This window comes from Aotus nancymaae, unplaced genomic scaffold (assembly GCF_030222135.1).
Source record: "Aotus nancymaae isolate 86718 unplaced genomic scaffold, 86718_ANA_hifiasm-v0.15.2.pri h1tg000036l, whole genome shotgun sequence".
Lineage (NCBI taxonomy): Eukaryota > Metazoa > Chordata > Mammalia > Primates > Aotidae > Aotus > Aotus nancymaae.
In genome coordinates, this window is record NW_026988450.1 from 1,213,969 (window position 1) to 1,232,473 (window position 18,505).

At 49.3% G+C, this 18,505-nt stretch overlaps 1 long non-coding RNA gene across 1 annotated transcript; it reads right to left on the bottom strand.

The window, feature by feature from the left end:
• Positions 1 to 2,025: 2,025 nt before the first annotated feature.
• LOC135277950 (uncharacterized) lies at positions 2,026 to 4,287 on the bottom strand. Its single transcript, XR_010345483.1, has 3 exons — positions 4,205 to 4,287; positions 3,232 to 3,411; positions 2,026 to 2,538 (listed from the first exon to the last, which is right to left on the bottom strand). It is a non-coding gene; the product is annotated as an uncharacterized LOC135277950 (long non-coding RNA).
• Positions 4,288 to 18,505: the final 14,218 nt, after the last annotated feature.

Sequence of the window (18,505 nt, forward strand, 5' to 3'; positions counted from 1 at the left end):
CTTTGGGATTACTATCTATCTGCCTGAACACGCCTGAGAGGTGTACAACTGCCTGTGTGAGCGAGGCCAGGCGGGCGCTGTCTCTGGTGCTCCCTCTGGTTCTGGCCAGGTCCTTGTTGGGGCTCTCGGCACAGCCTCTCCGGCCCAGCCACACAGCTCCAGTAACATGAGCAGCAGCCTCCGGGCCAAATTCCTCCTGTGCCACAAGGAAAGGTTACCCGCTCTCAGCACCCCGCACCCCTCCAGTAAAAGAAGGTCCAGAGGCAGTTGTGGGAGGAGCGCTATAAAAAGCGTGGGCTGTGGCCTGCAGGCAGCAGCATCGCGGTTCAGGAAGGTATTTTACGCGGAGGATGGCTCCCTCCAGGGCCAAGAGAACTGGTGGAGAGACACCCCCGGGCAGCTGGCCCCCTGGTCAAGCCCCAAGCTTCCCCCGCCTCCGCAGACGCGCGGCGCCCTTCTGTCTCAGGCCGAGCAGGACCCGGGGTCTGACTCCCGCGGAGGCGGCGCGCTGACGTCAGCCCCGCGCCCGACCTCCGGCCCGCGGCGGGGTGGAGCCAGGTGGGCGGGGCGGCGGCGCGGTGGAGCCAGGTGGGCGGGGCGGCGGCGGGGTGGAGCCAGGTGGGCGGGGCGGCGGCGGGGCGGAGCCAGGTGGGCGGGGCGGCGGCGGGGCGGAGCCAGGTGGGCGGGGCGGCGGCGGGGCGGAGCCAGGTGGGCGGGGCGGCGGCGGGGTGGAGCCAGGTGGGCGGGGCGGCGGCGGGGCGGAGCCAGGTGGGCGGGGCGGCGGCGGGGCGGAGCCGGGTGGGCGGGGCGGCGGCGGGGCGGAGCCGGGTGGGCGGGGCGGCGGCGGGGCGGAGCCAGGTGGGCTGCGCTCGCGCCTCGCCAGGCCGTCGGGTCCACCATGGCGTCCTGGGTCCTGGGAGGCCCGCCCTTTCGCAAACAGCGGCCTCCCGCCCGGGCCAGCCCAGCCAGCGGCCCGGTCTGCTCACGTCCCCTGGACCCGCGGGCCAGCCGGGGGCCGCTGCCTTGGCACCTGTCCCCCGTGCCTACAAACACACAAGGCCCCGCGCTTTCCTTGTCACGTGTTTTAGGGGCTGGTCTCTCCTTGTTTTCTCTCTACTGCATCCTTACTCTCCCGGCTCTGGTTCTCCCAGTTAACCGCAAACAGTGTATTGAAAAAGGCATGCCGAGACTGCCCAGCAGGCTTTTCCGCGAAGACAGGAGCGGTTCCCTGCCGGCGCTGCCCGCCGAGGCCAGCCCCTCCCGCAGGCTCTGGAGGAAGGTGTCGGGGAGGAGCGCGGCGCACAGGCCGCCTGGACTGAGCGCGGCTTCCGGGCCCTCATTCCCACCAGCCTCGCCTCCTCTCCACGCATCTGTTTTCATTTTCTTAGTGTTTAGACTTGATTCCGCCCCCACCTCCGTGTCCTCACACCACTCCCATGAAAGAGAGAAGATGGATTTCATCTGTGTCCTGAAAGAGGGCAGGGAACACTCAGTGACTGGAGACCCCAGAGAATGCGAAGTGCAAATGGGAACTGCGGGCTGTCTCTGCAGAAAAGTAAAAAGAATGTAACAAGTTTTAATTAAGAATCCAACCGAAAGTACCATCATTTCCCCCTCAAACATGCTTTACCGATGACGTGAGACCTGTGAACTGGACGTTTCTCAGACCTGGTGCCTTCCCCCCTCCATCTACTTTTCTTTAACACCCGTAAGCTGAGGGATCATGAGACACTCATTCCATCTCTTTGTATCTCAGTATTTGGATGTTTCGAAATGGCACAACCCTATTTATTCACATGTTTATTGCACATAATCCGATACTCCACCCACATTGTCTTAGTATAGGTTCTAAAAGTGGGCAGCAAAAATATTTGCACAACATTCCTCAAAATGTTCTCTTTAAATTTGGTATCTGAGTATCAGAAGACAGAGGCATCAGGCTGGTCCCCCGGTGGCTGCCCTCCCGCCCCCAACATACCTGAGTCTCCACATACACACACATGTCCCTCACAGTCATGGTCTCAGTTTGTGGGCAGCTGCATTTTTATTTAAATATTTTTAACGTACACTTAAAACTAAAGGGATTAAGCCCCAAAGTGAAATTGGAGTCTTTTGGGTGGGATGAGAATGATTCGAACTTCGATCATTTTATATCATGGAGATTTCCTAATCTCCCCACTCCAAGAGAACCCTCCAACGGAGGAAGACGCCTTTCCCCACGATTCCTATAAAATTCCCTTTCCCCCAAACTCCCATCAGATGGCTTTGTTGACTTATGACCACTTAGCAGGAAGCATGCCCTGTGCTTACACCTTCAGAAAAGCTTGGGTCTTGTTTCCACTGCACTGTGGGATGGAAGGAAAAACCGTTTAGCTGGAAGCTTCCTGCAGCAAGAAGAGGGCATTGTGGCCGGGTGGTGGGCCTCTGCCCAGAGTTGTTTGAGAAGGTATTTTACTTTTTCTTCAGAGCTGTTCTAACGCCTTTGACTTGGCACTTCAGTAGGACTTCAGATATTATTGGGGTTAACGTGAAAGTCTACTTAAAACACAAAGAGTTTTGTTATTTTTATTTGAATATACTCTTCAAAGTTACAGTTGGTGAGATAAATTCTAAATTACCTAATGCAATTACCTAATATAAACTGACAAAAAATATAAAGGAGTGAAAAATTTTAGTTGTGTACTTAGGTGATTATATATAAATTCTAATTATTTTACCACTTAATTAGTTTTCATAGCATATTAGATGTTATAGAAACATACAATACAAACAGCACTAGAAAAGGGAAAAACATGAAATGACCTATTACACCATAGGGATTTAAAATGAAAATTAGTTTTCTTTCAATCCATTTTTGATTCATCTGAAAAGCTGTGTACCCAAGGGCACAAAAAGATAACAGAATCTGAAGTCAATCCCTCATGAAATATCTAGGTTAGCTCAGTTTCTAAATCAAACCTCATGTTCAGTGTGGCTGCTCAGTAAACCCCGTGAAAGTGGAAACCAGCATTGAGAATTGCCCCCAACCACTCTCTTCTTCCTCTTCCTCTTCCTCCTCCTTTGTACTAAATATTATTTGAAACCATCAGCAGTTTCTTTGGTTAAGGGTAACTGGCAGGAAAGCAGAACGAACCATTTCAGAGCTAAAGAAAAAACCTGTGACCCCTCTTTCATTTTCATCTAAAGAAGTGAGCCATTGAAAGTGTCTATGTGGTGTCAAGAACCGCCTGCCTGCAGGGCTCCTCGTTGACCGCTTTCCATGGTGGCCTCCCCGCCCCCGAGGTGGGGGGCCCACCCCATTCCCAGCATCTTCAGAATTCCCCCGGGGGCCATGGTTAATCTCTTTCCTGGCCTTCCATTGTGAACACTGGAGAGGCTAAAGTTGTTATCAATGCAGCACCTTCACTGGAACTTTGAATGGACAAGGAGAAAAGATTCAGAACTACAGGGAAAGTGAGCAATGTGAACATTCTCAATGAGAAGGCTGTTTTCAACAGGCACTGGGTGACCCTTGCCTTGATGGAAGTGGGGCACAGTATGCTGTTTGTGGAGAAGAAACACTGTACCTTTATTCAGAGCTTGGAAGGTTAAGAGGCCCAAGATTTATGGAAACAAGGAGGGATTTTAAAAAGAAGAAACCTCCCTTGCCTGGCTGCAGGTGCAGGGGCAGTGGGGCCTCTCCTCCCTGGTGGGGCAAAGAGACCTGCCTCCTGGAAGTCACTGTGAGGTAATGTTCCGGTCTGCAGAACCTCATCTGACCCTCTGTGTATTGGGGATCAAGGCCCAGGGAGGAGGCGAAGGCTTCATTTGGGGAGGGCAGGCTTGCTATCCAGAAACAGAGCTGGGATATGGAGTGGAGCATTTGAAAGATTCTAGGAGCACAGGGGATGAGCCTTAAAGTGCTATGTTCTGGGTTACAGCAGTCTCTTGAATGCTCTTCTGGGTCTCTGGCTCTCTCCTGTGTCTCAGCTGAACTTCACAATAATAAAAAGCTGCCTCTGATAGTGGAATCAGATGACTGTGCCCAGAGTTGCTTAGGTGAGTTAGTAAATCTCCCCGAGTTGGATTTGGTGTCAGATTGCTCGGGTTTCAACACTAGCACTAGTTCTGCAATCATGAGTAAGGCATTGTATGAATCTGTTTTCACGTTGCTGATAAAGACATACCCAAGACTGAGAAGAAAAAGTAGTTTAATTAGACTTACAGTTCCACATGGCTGGGGAAGCCTCAGAATCACGGTGGGAGGTGAGAGACCCTTCTTACATGGTGGCAGCAAGAGAAAATGAGGAAGATGCAAAAGCGGAAACCCCTGATAAACTCATCAGATCTTGTGAGACCTGTTCACTACCATGAGAACAATATGGGGGAACCACCCCCATGATTCAAATTATCTCCCTCTGGGTCCCTCCCACAACACGTGGGAAATATGGGAGTACAATTCAAGATGAGATTTGGGTAGGGACACAGCCACACCAGATCAGTCGTTCAACCCCTTTGTGCCTTAGTTTCTTGCCTGTAACGTGGACGTAGTAAAAGTTCCTGCCTCATTTCGTGGCTGTGAGGGTTACATGAGAAAATGCGTTAGAATTCTTGCTTGCCAACATTGTCGATGATCACTGGCTTTCCAAAGCAGGGACGAGCTTATGAGAAGGCAGCCATCGCATGACTGAGGAAGCAGGTTTAACAACGAGCAAGAGCCAAAGCAGCCAGACCTACTTCTCATCCCTGGTGCGGAGTCCACGGCTGCTGCAGGAGAGACGGTCAACCATTTCTGAAATGAAACCATTTCTTCCGGATGCAGTGGCCCATCAGAGGGTGTGCTGAGGGAAAGTGGGACTCATTCCTTACTCTCACCCAGCAATAGGATGGGGATTCACACGCTGCACTAGTAATTAATGGAAAATGTCCCCCAAGACACATAAAGTGTGTAGGATAATGCTTGGTGTGACAATGATTGATTCATTTTTACCTTTCATGAATAGTTACAACAGTATCTGCCTCGAAAGGCATAGCTATAGCAAAGACCTAGTCCAGTACCTGGTGAATAATACATGCCCGACATGTGCTAGCTGATGTTACAGTATAGTATAGATAATTGAAGTTTACAGATGCATTAAAATATGTTAGTCTGATCACTGGCTTCAATGCCCTTTTCCATTAATTATTATTATTATTATTATTTTTTTGAGACAGAGTTTCGCTCTTGTTACCCAGGCTGGAGTGCAATGGCGCGATCTTGGCTCACCGCAACCTCCGCCTCCTGGGTTCAGGCAATTCTCCTGCCTCAGCCTCCCGAGTAGCTGGGATTACAGGCGTGCGCCACCGTGCCCAGCTAGTTTTTTTGTATTTTTAGTAGAGACGGGGTTTCACCATGTTGACCAGGATGGTCTCGATCTCTTGACCTCGTGATCCACCCGCCTTGGCCTCCCAAAGTGCTGGGATTATAGGCGTGAGCCACCACGCCCGGCCATTAATTATTTTAAAAATCACTATAAAAGAGCAAATTAGCCACAGTTCCTCTCCCTGGTTTACTTTTCTACTTCACCATCAACACCTACGTGTACCACCCCAGCTTTGTAGGAAGGAGAACATTTGCTTAAAGCTGAGTTTTCTCTGAAAAACAAATTCTAATAAAAAATGTCCACATGACACAGAAAACAGCATGTACTCATTTTCACCTTCATTTTCTAAATCTCAGGCAAATGCTTATTTTTAACTTACAGCAATGCATACTGTCTTGGAAAAAATGCAAATGATATCACGTCATCAATTTTTTTCAGAAGGTGGAGCTGTGTGTGTTAGTGATTCTCTTAGGTTTTATTTTATTTTTTTAGTCACATCAGCGTTGTGTGTAGATCCTCTTAGGTTTTAGATGAGAACAAATTAATGATCAAGGATTTCAGGTATTTAATATATTTCTTCAGCTCCCTGGGAAAAAAGGTAACCTGTTCCAGGCAGGGATTAGGATCTAGAGGAGAAAAAACGCTTTTGGTGTGTGCTTTCCTTTTTCCCTCTGAGAGGGTGTGTGTGTTTCCATATAAGGAAACTGCACATTTGCAAGGTACGTCTGCTGCACATTTCCAGAGCGATCTGTACTTTCTTCTCCTCCTGTGCTTATTAAATACGTTGTTTGCATTTGTTTAATTCTGAATTCTCCCTTGTGAGACCCACGAGGGCAGAAGGTGCTGGTATTTTGTGTGCCATGGTGCCCCAGGCCCACCAGTGGATTCATGCTTAGGCTTCTGAGCCAGGTGACCTGGGTGAGGTCTCATATTTGCTGCTTCCTGGCTATGTTGTGTGTGCCAGTGACTTCACAGCTCTGAGTCTCAGTTTCTTCATATGTAAAACTGGGGTAAAACTGTAATTCATCTACCTCATAAGGATACGAAGAATAGGAGGGAATGCCTGCAAACTACCCAGGACACTGGAACGCCTACAATAAACGCCAGCCAGGAGCTGGCAAGGACCGTGAGCTCAGGAAGTGCCTGGCAACTGGCTGAGCTGCAGATAGTCTGTCCAGCAGTGAATGGTTCCACCCACCCCAAAGATGGAAAACTTTAGAATCATTCAAGACAAACTGAAATAGCAAGGCCGTTTGCAAGAGGCCATTAGAGACGCAAACCTGAAAGGCTCGGGCTTTAGGATGCATGTTGGAAGCCAAGCAATGGAAAACATGAGAAGGTCCTTGTGCAGTGTCCAGGTTTGGAGACTGGCGTTCACTTAGAAAAGCTGACTTGGAAAGCATTTTCCACGTGGGCAGGGTTTGTTTCTAGTGCTCACGTGAAAGCACGCCAGTAGTTCAAATGTTTTTGAATGATCCTGAACACCTTGGGGGACTTGGGAAGGGGAGTTTTGTCCATTGGCAGTAACATGGCACCGTAGAGGGTGAGAATCTTAAACAGAGAGAGCTGGAGCTCTTTTTGCTCCGCCCAGCACCTGCTCACTCTGGTGAGACGACTGTCAGGTAGCGGGTGGTGCTTTTTCAAAAGGTAAATACACAGTGAGGGAACAGACGTGTTGGATCTCTGTGTACATCCCACCCCTCACCCTTTTAACAGTGGTGTAACCATTTTAAGACCCTAATTAAGGTTTTACAAGTCAGTGTGGTTGACTCTAAAGCTCCAGGAAAAAATGTGGCTGTCCATGGGTAAACCCAGGTCCCCGAGTTGAACCCAGGTCCCCGAGCTGAACCCAGATCCCCGTGCTGAACCCGGGTCCCCGTGCTGAACCCGGGTCCCCGAGCTGAACCCGGATCTCCGTGCTGAACCCAGGTCCCCGTGCTGAACCCAGATCCCCGAGCTGAACCCCGGTCCCCGTACTAAACCCGGGTCCCCATGCTGAACCCAGGTCCCCGAGCTGAACCTGCTGAACCCAGATCCCCGTGCTGAACCCGGGTCCCCGAGATGAACCCACTGAACCCAGATCCCCGTGCTGAACCCGGATCCCCGTGCTGAACCCGTATCCCCGTGCTGAACCCGGGTCCCCGTGCTGAACCCAGATCCCCGTGTTCACAATTGTGGCTCCTACTGTTAGCAGGCCCCCTTAAATCTATCCTTCTCCTTCTCTTATTTGGACCTTGCCTTTTCCAACTAATTTCTCAACTGCTGCAAAATCATATCCAAGCTATAACCAATCAGTCAATACGGCAAATGCTCCTTCTAACAACCCCACAATATCATCCCTTGCCCCCCAAATCTCTCGGCAGTCTAAAGTATCTCCCATCTGTAGGTTTCCATGCCGCACACAATCCCGCTCAAAGAAGCCCTGAGAAACGTTGCCCATCGCCCCTCTGTACTGCCCCCAATATTTCACTGCCCCCCAACTTTTTCTAGTTTTTACCTTTTTCCTTTATATTTATTAATATAAAAAGGCAGGAATGCAAGGTTCTTTGAACTGACTGCAGCAGGACTACACCATGGTGACCCCCGTGACCTGCACGTACACCTCCAGAAAAGAAGAATAATGGCTAGCTGCTGCAGTGCCTGATTAGCTGACCTGGTGACATTTCACCAGGCTTGTTGATCACACAAAGCCTGTTTAGGTGGCCTCTTCATTCACAGTGCACCTAACAGTATTTCTCAGCTGCGGGGCCCTGCCCAGGCTTCTTTGAACACGTACCATTTTTCATTGAAATCAAAGCTGCTGAGAGAGCTGGACTGGTAGACAAGGGCCTCAGTTACACAGCTTTACCTGTGACAAATAGCACAGTAAAGCCTCAAAGTAGAGCCGGTGGAAGCTGGCTATCTAGACTGGATGTTCCCCATTTCCATGGGTCCCCTGGGCCCCCCAGCTGTGCTCGTGTGCTCTGGCCACCTCGCCCATCCCTCTCACAGGTACTCTGTGACCTTGGTCTCTCTGAGGGTCTGGGTCTCCCATGTTCCTGTGACTTGCTCCTGTAACTGAGCATGGTTTGCCAGGTTAAACGAGACGCTTCTGCAGCTGGCTTAGTGCCAGTACTTTTCACTGTTGTCTTTGCGTCGGGACTGCAAGAAGAAGTAGGCCTTGGGCTTCTGAATGTCCATGCGAGAAGGGCAGAGGTTCACTGACCTATGTTTACTAGTGGTCTGATGGTCAGGAATGTGCTGTGGACAAGGCTTTTGGGGGAGGGAGAAGGGATGGTAATGAGTTGGCACCATTAAAGATGGCACCTTAATGGAACAAAATCCAAGGGGAGACCACAGTAGGCCGGACCGCAGACCACACTCCAATAATAGACCAGTCACCACTTCCTGAAAACAGTGGCTCGATTTGCTGTGACCACGGAAAAGGGGAAGCTGGAGAGAAAGTAGGAGTCTCCCAGCATTTGCCTGTGGATATGGGGGCTCTGCCCAAATTGGGCTTCAGATTTTTCATGGCAGCAGCTGTTCCTGCATGGCAGAGGTGACAGGAAAGCACTCTGCGTTCCACACTGTGCAGCTAGAACCCAGGAAAAGAAGGGCACAGCCAGAAGACTTAGAAAGAAACCTCAAATTCTTTTTTCTTTGTCATGAACGCGTCTTCTCTGTTTCATTCTAATGTGAAATTAGTCAGCAGAACACACTGCAGTTCTCTAGCTGTGTGTTATCAGGTGCTGTGCTGCTCTCTAAGAGTCCACTCATCCACTGTGGCGGAACGAAAGCATTCCTTCTCTATTATCACCGAGGCACTAATTCAGCGTCTCTGCGCAATTAGATGTGGCTTCAACTGGGATTCATTTCTCAGCAGGATTACTCAGTGAATCACTTAATTGTCCCTTTGTTCCCGTAGAGGTGTCCTTTCATACAAGCACAGGGGGAAACGTCGCTTCTGGACAAATCCCGGCACAGAGGGCCAGGAAGTGACTGATGGTGTCCTCGGGGCCTCGGTTGCTAGGCTAGTTCCTTTCCTACTGTTTGGCAGCAAAGAGGAAGAAGAATCCAAAGCTGGTGGCTTTTAATTAATTAGAGGAAACCCCAAAATACATTGGCTGTGGAAATCCACGCTCCGTAGTGAGCACTTTCTTTCACTCTGAAAATCTGACCACCCCATCGGGCTCTTGAGCTCCACGGAACATTCCTCCCCTCGCTGTAAGAAAGTGTGAGCACCAAGCATTCTTTTTCAATCGGAGACAGGGAGCATTGTTAAGAATATAACTGTGGTTCGCGAACACCTGCTCACCCTCCCACATCATGCGTGCACGTACAAGTACACTTTTCAGCAGGTACAGGTCTATTTCCCAATTGCTTTAACAGGTAAAAACTGGCAGGATTTCCTGGCAGAACACGTACTTTAATTGTCCTTCTAGCTGATACCTGTTCTGAGTTGCTCCAAGTAGATTCATTATAAAGCCCTCCTATGACCATCCAGCTATGAAGCATTCCAGGGGGCTTGCTTTGAAAGCTCAGCGGTTGCACAGACCGTATAGAACGAACTGGAGAATTACAGACAGAGTCGAAAGATGTTTCCCAACCACCCTCGGCAGAACAGGTGTGTGCAGAGATGACCCTGAGTCCCAGGAGACAGTGCCTCCAGGAGCGGCAGGTCAGAGCATGCAGCAGAGTTTTCAGGAGTGAGGTGTAAAATTCCAAAGATTTGGGTTCAGTTCAGATAAGCACCCACACGTTTGGGTCTTCAGCAGAAACCTGTCTGAAATGTCTCCAACAGCCTGTTAAAACAGACTGGAAATCTTGCAGCAGCTCCATCCCTCCTGAGGTTTTCGGTACTTCCTGTAAGACGCAGCCCAGAATAGCCTTTCCATGTCTGAGCCAAAGATGGAAAAGTAATGAAACAGCCTTCTCACTTTCCATTGTTTTGTGTTAAAAGATTGTGCTTCTTGGATGTTGCGAGTGCTTTATGCGTAGATGAAGTAATAGAAACGTTCAGACATTGAGGCTCCTGTTTGGTTTGGGAAGTCTGCAGAGGCAGTGCTGGGAGTGGGTTCTCATTTCGCTCAGACGGTTTACCCACAGACAGCCATTCCCTTGAAGAGGTTATTTTTATTCTGAGGAAGGGGAAAGTAGCAGAACTGGAGAGCGGTATTTGCGCCAGAGCTCCCAGTTTCTAGGAGGGGACGAGACGCCGCTGCCGACCCGTGAATCCGAGTTGGTTCTGGAGACCGCGCCAGCAGGCAGCACTGGGATGGGTCTTCCCCGTGGTGGCCCTGCAGGGCCGAGGTGGGGGCTGCAGGCTGGGAGCCAGCGGGACCCCAACGCTCCCCAGACTCCTGCTAATTGCAAAACGGCCATCTACTTCAGCAGAAAAACTGGCTGGTCTTTCCTCATTGGGAAGAGAGACACCACCAGGGCTGGCTGGCGGGTCTATTCCCTAAGGCTCCTGCACAGAGCAGGCTGTTTTCTAGGGGGGCAGGAAGGCCATGGAAATGGGACCTTCTGAACGGCAATTGCGTGTCTCAGCCTGCGGAGGCAGCTTTCTCCAGGTGGGAAGTGTGATAGTCTGTGCCTTGATGATGAATCAAACACAATGTTGCAATTTAGCTTTAGCTTCTCTGCAAGTCCCCTCTGGTGATGGCCCATCCGATTTTCAAAACTGAAAATGACTGGTAAACAGCTTGTTCAGCCATTTCCCGCATTTTCCCGGCACCCCTATCACTCACTTTAATGCAACCCCTTGACTCCCAGGTGAGAATCTTCACCGCCCCCCTCACCCCCGCCTCCTCTGGGGGATGCTGGCCTGGCCGCTGAGTGAGCCCCTCTGCAGCAGAGAGACTGAGGTCAACCAGGAGGCATCTCCTAATGGTGGAGAAGTGTGATGATGTCTAAAGCCAAATGATAGAGAACATTTGGAAATATTTGAAGAACAGATCAAAGCCGGCGAATTTAATTACTCCACCTCATCTAATTAGCCGCCGCCTGGCTGCTCCGTCTTCCCTGCTGACGATTATTGATGGGCCGCTGCCCTCCGTGTTCCCTTTCGTGGGCTGGTTGCACCCCCAAGGCTGCAGGTTTTCAGAGATTTGCAGAGGAGAATTAATGACAGTTCGCGGTGGGGGAGTTGGACGCAGAATGGCCTGGAAGAGGAAGGGTTGCGATGGTGCAGGGACGGAGATGTGTTAGAGGCAGAGGCCTCTTCTGACAGGCTGCGGGCTTAGCTACTCCTGTGAGCAAAAGTAATGATGGTTCAGAACCCGAAGACACCACATGCACCGACCGTCTCCTGTCGGATGTGCGGATTTTGGAGGTATACAAAACGATGAGGCATCTCCAGGGAAGAATATGGTTTTGTTTTGTTTTTTTTTTTTTTTGAGACGGAGTTTCGCTCTTGTTACCCAGGCTGGAGTGCAATGGTGCAATCTCGGCTCACCGCAACCTCCGCCTCCTGGGTTCAGGCAATTCTCCCGCCTCAGCCTCCTGAGTAGCTGGGATTACAGGCACGCGCCACCATGCCCAGCTAATTTTTTGTATTTTTAGTAGAGACGGGGTTTCACCATGTTAACCGGGATGGTCTCAATCTCTTGACCTCGTGATCCACCCGCCTCGGCCTCCCAAAGTGCTGGGATTACAGGCGTGAGCCACCGTGCCCGGCCGAAGAATATGCTTTTAGTAGAGTTGGCTGGGGCATGGCGTGGGTTGGGTGTGGGGGGGTTATAGCCTCCTAAGGTGGGGATCTGGATGGCTGTGACCGGGACGGTGGCTGGCTGGAATTCAGGTTGGTCCACTGTGGGGAGTGAGTGCTGGGGGTAGAGGTGCCACTGCCCTGCTGACTGGACTAGGGAATTGTCCTGTTTCTCCTGGGTTGACCTGAGCTGTGCAGGGCTGACCCCACCTTTGAGCGGGGGAAATGTCCCTGAGAGGTTGGCTGGCAGTGGGCCCCTCCTGTCCCGGGGGAGACACCACGTACCTTACACATGATCAGAATAATGCATATCTTTTGTCCAACCCCTACAAGAGGACTCTTTTAAGAAGGCACTGTGTTATTCTGTTTGATCGAGTCCTCAAACTTTGCAGATCAGCTTGATGAGCACAAAGACTCCTATAAAACGATTCTTTTGATTTCTTGGTCTGATGATTAGTAAGGAAAAAAGCTCTTTTGTGTTTGTTACTGTGGGCACACGTCTTCAGTAGATAGTATATTTTTAAAAGCTGGTACATCCCAGACCTCTTCAGTCACCTGTCTGGTGGGTCTCCAGACCCTGCCTTCTTGGAGGGCACTGGCCTTTCTGGAAGTTTGGGTGGAGTAGATATTGACAAAGTGAGTCTGGCTGCTCTAACCCCATGCCACAAAGCTGACTTTCCGAGCAGGATTCATTTTTTTGTATGTCTCTCAAATACTTGCCTCAGGAAATCTGTTCTGGGTCACCCCCACCCAGGCACCCCACAGCCGCATGTTATGGACTTTATTTCAAGGTTGGGCTTCGCGTTTTTCTTCCTGCGCCTGAATTACTTTCCTTACACGGTATCTCAGGGCTCCCTGTTTTCCTTTGTGTTTTATGGGTAGACGAAGCCTTAGGTCTCTACGTATAAAACAGCCCCTCTATTTCCTATTCCTAAACTTCCTTTAATGATCACAAACTTCCCATATTCTTGGACTTCAACAGGAGATGGGATTGCCCAGACTGAGCCTCAGGGCGTTCTTGTGAGGGCTGGGTGGGGGGCAGAGAGAGACCCCTGGGCAGATGCAGCTGGGAGCACCAGGTCCCTGGGGTTAATGGCACACAGCCTTGCACAGCCCACCTTGAATGGACCCTACACATGGCAGGGCTACAGCTGCACCAGCAGATCTTCCAGAAACCCTGATCTGTCCTCTGGGGTCCTCACTGTAACTGGCTGATTGTTTTCGAGTTGTATTACTCTTCTAAATAGCACTTTGGAAGTTCTGCATTTATCTTCTAGAGAATTTCGCTAGCCTGTCTTCTCTGTAAGAAACCCAGTCTGGGAAACCCACCAGAGTGCAACCAGCTGGTGCATTTGTGCCAGAGGTGAGGTGAGTGCAGAGATGCCCCTTAGGTTGTCACTGGGGTGCTGGAGGGTTCTGGAAAGTGCAGAGAGAAGGCCAGCACCCTCCTCTGCCATCCCCTCCTCAACAACACAGCTGAGTTCACGCCTGCCTGTCTGGGGGAGCTGGGAGCAGGTGGTGTACTCGACTTTCTGGGCCTTTTCTGACCTGGCCAGTCTCAGATTTTCAGCCTCTGGATCAAAAATTGACCTGACCCTTGGCCCCAGCCCTTTAATCCCCTTACTGCTCGGGGCCCACCTGTGGGGCAGCCCCGGGTTTGTGGAATGCAGGCCCCCATCTCGGGCTCCCTAAGCTTTGTTTGTTTACCCTGAGCACACGGGTCTGCTGCTGAAGCAGTCAGAGTGGGGGTTCTCACTTTTTCCTTTGGGTGTGTAAAAAGCGCAGACATTTCATGTTTATTATTGTTGAACTTTTCTCAGCTAAGCTGAAGAAATATATCGAGATGGTTTATTCTCAGGGGACTGAGTTCAGACATTTCACGACGTATAAATAATTATCTTTAACATAGGCCACTTATTCTGTGTCTTCTTTGTTTACAAAGAATTTTATTTATTCAGTGTTAATAAAATGACTAATGCACACTTCGTGAGCTCAGTGACTAATCCTGTATTCTTGACCTAATCTCACATCTTTGGTGCTAAGAACATTCTCATCCACACATAATACTGGTACACTTCACAAATCTTTGCCCAGCCCCACGGCGTCAGGGGCTGGGGATGCAGCGTGGACCGAGACAAAGACTGACTGTCTACCTGGGGTTCAGTCTCAGTGCATTCTCAGTTTGGTCCAAAATGAGCTTGTCTAACAACTCTTTGAATGGCAATGTGAGTCAGAAGGCCAAAGAGACCTTAATAAATCATAAAGCCATAAATTAATTTCTTCTACATAACTTTAATCCCAGGTCTTTTTAAAAACTTACTGGCCATTCAGTCTGTGACTAGAAGCTTCTGTTAGTTTTTCAAACAGAATACATCATGCTTTCTGGAAAAGAGCTGTGTGCAATGGTGAACCTGACCTCCCAGATTCTGGCATCTCAGAATGCCCAGAGGAGTTTCTGAACCAGAATGTGTGGAGCACAGTTTCTCCCTAACTGGAGGCAGGCTAGTTCTCCTGAAATTCACATGTTCTCTCTGAAAATGGGCGGTGCCTATGTGAATCAGTACTTCTGCAAAAGTCATGATTTAATTTAACTATGTTGATTTTGGTTGCCTTTACCGTACACGACGGACATGTTCTGAATCCAAAAATAAAATTGGAGGCCAATTCTTCTTCATCTTATTCTCATAACATTCCAGCCGCAGATTCATGAAAGAGACTGTGCCAAAATGCAAAACTTTTGGGAAACAAGAAAACCCGGGAGGCATTATTAAACAATCAGCATCCAAAGGTTCTAGGTTTTGGACCAACAGCTTATTTAAACACACTTTGGAGCCAGGCCAACCTGGATTTGAATCCACCATTGCACCTTCTCTGCCACTGGACAAATTCCTTTCTGGTCCAAGTGTCCTCTTTTGGAAGACAAGGTGGGTGGGCACCTACCTCACAGGACTGGGTCCACACACCAGCACCTGGTACAGTGGGTGCTCCATGTGAGCACATTTGCTTTCTACATTTTTTAAAGGTGAGGCATGGTGGCTCACACCTGTAATCCTAGCACTTTGGGAAGCCAAGGCAGGTGGATCACTTGAGGTCAGGTGTTCGAGACCGGCCTGGCCAACATGGAGACATGCCACCTCTATTAAAAAAAAAAACAAGAATTAGCCGGGCGTGGTGGTGGGTGTCTATAATCCCTGCTACTCAGGAGGCTGAGGCAGGAGAATCGCTTGAACGTGGGAGGCAGAGGTTGCAGTGAGCCGAGACAGTGCCACTTCACTCCAGCCGGGGCGACCGGGTGAAACCGTCTAAAAAAGTTTTTTTAAAATAAATAAATAATTAAAAATGTTTATAAATGTAGCGGGTACAAGTGCAGATTTGTTACATGGATCTATTGCCTGGGGAAGTCTGGGCGTTTAGTGTAACCGTCCCCTGAACAGGGACCATGGTACCCATCCCCCACAGCCCTCCACGTCTCCCAGCCCCCGGTGTCCATGACTCTGCTCTCAGCGTGAGCACATCTGACCAGCTGTACTGTGCCGCATTCTGCTCCTTCCTTCCTGCACTAGAGTCTGCCAAATTTAAGAAATGGGATCCCTTAAAAGTCGATCCTATTGTGATCACAGTCAATGAGCTTTTTCTCCTGCAAAGGGAAGAATGGGGTCTTGTGTGGATATTGAAGCTACGAAGGGTATGAGATAGTGGTGGGAAGAGCACAGAGTTGGATCAGGCCAAATGCACTGACAGGGCCCACTAAGCAGCGATTCTGAACTCACTTTTGTAGCAACTTGGGCTGTTTGGCAGACACAGAGCCAAGAGCCCACAGTGAGTGAGTTAGAGATGCTGATCCTGTCACGGCTTAATGCAGAAGAGGGATTGGAAGCCTTGGGGAGGTTGGAATGCAAGAGAAGATTCGTCCTTCCAGATGTCCTCACTCACCCCAAGAGGGCTGGGAACCCACACTGTTTACCACAGTTATGGGAAATGCGTGTGAGAAGGGAGCCCCAGAACTCTCGATGAGCTGTGACTGCTCTTCTCTCTGGGCCACACCCTACAGTGTGGAATGTCCATGCAACAGGTGTATGGAATCCTCGAGTAGCAGGGGCCAAGTGGCGGCAGTGTGGGGATGTGGACCCTGTAAAGGACAGCAGAATCAAAGCTGCAATCAGAAGCACCTGACTGGTGCCAGCCTGGGGCATCGGGTGGCGGATCATGGTGTTCCCAGCAGTGGAACATGCAGGAAGCCTACTAAATTCTTACTCGATCTGTATAAGCAGAGAAGTTCTGGGTCAAGCAAACAAAAGTCTAACTTGAACCATAAAAACAGAGTCATGCCCGCGCAATCAATTCCCAGACTTGAGCCAGTTTACAGATTCAGAACCGTTGAATGAAAGGGAGGTTGGGTCCCCTTGAACAAGCAACCTGGTATGCAGCAAAAAAACTTACACTCCATCTTTCTTCCAGCCTTCCCTAAAGGAACCTACAGCTTCCAAATGGAACTGCAACGTGAACCTTTCCTTGTTCTCCAGCCTAATGGCCACTGGGCTTGAGCTGCATCACTAGCCTTCCTGGGGTCTCCAGCTTGCCAGTCTGCTCTGTGGATTCTGCACCTGCCAGCTTCCATAATTGCATGAGTCAATTCCTTAAGATAAATTTATCTCCCTTTATGCATACAAAGCTCCTGTTGGTTTCCCTGGAGAACTCCAGTTAGTACAGATATGGTACAGTCATTATATACAGAGCAAGTGGCTGTCACTGTCCACTCACCCTGGGTTTGCAAGTTCAGAGGGCGGTGATCTCCGTCCTTTGCCGGGGTGAGCTGTGAGCTGGGGATGCTGCTCCCACGTGCTTGGCGTGGCCACTTGTGCTCTTGGTCTCTCCTTCCTGTCCCATACTGGCACAGACTCACTGCCTGTGCTCCTTCTATGACGTGTGCTTTCCCTACCTCTGCACCTTCAGAGCTGTGTTCTGTGACTTTCCGGAAAGTCCAGTTTCCCCACTCACCCCCTGGTCCCTTCTGACAGTCACCAACTAGTCTCTGTCCTTGTTTATTTTTGAACAGGCTGTGTTTAAGATGTTCCCATGGCCTGTTCTTGGTGCGGTCCTTCCTTGCAGGCATTAGTTTATCTTCTGCTTGACCGTGCAATTGCAAAGGGGAGCGTTTCGTCTTTGCTCTTCCTCTGCATCTCTAAGGAGTACGGGCACCTGGAGTGCGATGCCTGCTGTTGACAGGACTCAAGTAGATGCTGATGGGTGACACCTAAAAGCCCCCTTTTCCAGAATTTATAGAAAACAAGCGACTTCGCCTGTCTGAGTTGTCATCCCTTGGTGCCTTGTTGAACTTTTAGCATCGTTACTGCCATACACGATGGTTTTCAGCGAGGTGCTTCCCACAACACGGCGAAAAATACTCAAGTCTGACTTTTATCTCCCCCGTCTTACTCCTTCATGCAAGGTCGTCTTTGACATCACAGTTCTTTCTTTGAAGACACTCTTCAGGGTTCTGTCAGCCTGTCTCCTCCCTTCCTGCTGCATTCTGTGGCTTTTAACAAAGGCAGGCTTTGGAATGCATGAATATTGAAGAGGTACATGCTGACAGTGTAACAAACACATCTTGAATTTTGAATTTTAAGTTAACATCCAGTTAAGAGCCAAGTTCTTCTGCATGTGTGCACTGCCCATGAGCCTTAACAGATGTGTAGCTTTGTCCCATCACAGGCAAGACACAGGGTGGCTGCAGCACCCAGATGCCCTGAGCTGCCCTGGTGTGATCACACCTTCCCACGTCATCCCAAAGCCATGGGTCTGCTCTGTCATGTAAATAAGATCATACACGTAGAAACGTTTTGATATTGGTTTCTTCTTCTTCTTTTTTTTCTGGGAAGCTATTACTAGTTTTATTTTAGGAGACAGAGATACAAATAAATTAATTGTATAAGGTAACAGTTTAGGGATGCCAGAGTTGATTCTGAGCCTCGTTCATTCTGACTTCCAGCCGTACAATTAGAGACTATACAAATGTGTCCCCACACTGGATTAAGAGCATCTTTAAAATGATGAGATATTGAACTTGATATATTGAAACTTACAATAAATATTATTTGCCTAGTAGCATACAGACATGGTTTGAAATATCATAAAATGGAGGAATTAACGTCGGATATTGGCGTCTTATGATTCACCCACGTGATTGAGGGTGTCGACGGTTTGCTTCTTGTTGCTGCTAACTAGCATTTCATTGTATAGATGTACCATAGCTTATTCATAGGTTAAAAGACATTAATGTTGTTTTCTGTTTTTCGTGATTACTGCTAGAGTTGCTGTGAATGTCCATTTACATAATTTTTGGTGAACCTAAATTTATATTTCTCTACAGTAGGGATAGAATTTTTTCTTATAATGGTCAGGTAATACATATTTTAGAGTTTCAGGTCACGGGACAACTCAAAATCGAGGCTACTATACAGGAATTTTATAATCC